We start from the raw sequence: 1,789 nt of genomic DNA, 5'->3' as shown, positions 1-1,789 counted from the left end.
GGAGCTGCCAGATTCAAGCTGGATTCAGACAAGGACCTGGAGCATAGGATGTCATTGCTGATGTCAGATGGATCTTGGCTGAAAGCAGAGAATACAAAAAGATGTTTGCCTGTGCTTTATTAACTGTGCAAAGTCTTTCAACTGTGTGGACAAGCTATAGCTAACATTATGAAGAATGGGTATTCCAGAATGTGGCATCAGGATCAGAGAGAATCATTATGACTGTCAACCTGCAGATATGCAACCTTGCTTGTGAAAGTGAAGAGGACTTGAAATACTGAAGATCAGTCCAACAACCTTCAATATGGACTGCACTTCAATTTAAAGAAAACAAAAGTCTTTACCACTGGACCAATAAATAACATGATAAATGGAGGAAAGATTGAAGTTGTCAAATATTTCAATTTGCTTGCATCCACAATCAGTGTTCATGGAAGTGGCAGTCAAGAAATCATTAGGCAAATCTGCTTCAAAGGATATTTTTGACATGTTACAGAGCAAAGATGTCACTTTGGGTACTAAGGTGCTCCTGACCCAATGGTATTTATAATACCCTCATATGCATGTGAAAGTTGGACAGTGAATAAGGAAGACCTTAAAATAATCCATGCCCTTGAATTATAGTGTTGGAGAAGAATATTGAAAGTACCATGGACTGACAAACAAATCTGTGTTGGAAAAGTACAGCCAGTATTCTCCTTAGAAGCAAACATGGCGAGACTTTGTTTCTCGTACTGGGACATGTTATCAGGAGGAACCAGTCACTGGAGATGGACATCATGTTTGGAAAACTGGAAGGTCAAGGAAAAGAAGGAAGACCCCTCCCAATAAGATGGATTGACACAGTGACAACAATAATGAGCTCAAACATGACAACAATTGTGAGAATAGTGCAGGACTGGGTAGTGTTTCATTCAGTTGTTTGTAAGGTTGCTATGAGTCTTAACTAACTTGATGGCACCTAACAACAACATTGGATAATCTTGATAGATTTTCTTGAAGTATCCCTATAGGATAGTCCTAGGGGTTTCTTAGAAGTTTTTAAGAAAATTGACAACTGCATTGGTGAGGAAAAGGTAAGGAATTTGTTTCCATTAGACAATATATCTGCTCATTCTTGGAGGGTAGCAGGAGCTGACCTACAAGAATTAAGTTAGGAAACTTTATATCATTCACCCTACAGCCCTGATCTTGCCCCTTCAGACCTCTTTTTGTTCTGCAAACTCAAAGAACAATGAAGAGGAACACAATTTGAGTCCACTGAAGAAGCTTAAACTTCCATTTTGACATGGTATAAATCGAAGAATGCAGAATTCTTTGGGGAAGGGTTTGTTGTTATTAAGTGTCATGGAGTCGGTTCCAACTCATAGAGACCCTGTATAAGGTTTCCGAGGAGCAGCTGGTGAGTTTGAACCACTGACTTTGCAGTTCAAGCTGACCTTGCGGTCCAGTTCATTATCTCACAGATGGAAACTTGTCTTCAGAATTATAAGACCTCAATGGAAGGTATGTCAAGAAATATAGCTTTAGAATATAGCTTTAGATTTTTTTTGTTTTGTTTTTGCTTTTTGCTTCTTAAAAACTTTTTTTAAAATTATTCTTATTTAAGGTTTTTATTGTGGATTGAGTGAAAGTTTACAGGGCAGATCATCAGTTTTACATTCAGCAAATCATACATCTTGTTTCATTACAATGATTATAATCCCATCCATGTACCATTAGTTAACAGTATTTCTCTCTATTCACTTTAGCTTTTTCTTTTAAAAAAGAAACAAAAATCCCTCAGGCA

This window comes from Chrysochloris asiatica, unplaced genomic scaffold, assembly GCF_000296735.1.
Source record: "Chrysochloris asiatica unplaced genomic scaffold, ChrAsi1.0 scaffold00061, whole genome shotgun sequence".
In the NCBI taxonomy this organism is placed as follows: Eukaryota; Metazoa; Chordata; class Mammalia; order Afrosoricida; family Chrysochloridae; genus Chrysochloris; species Chrysochloris asiatica.
The sequence above is the reverse complement of the archived record's forward strand: the minus strand, read 5'-3'. Positions refer to the sequence as shown.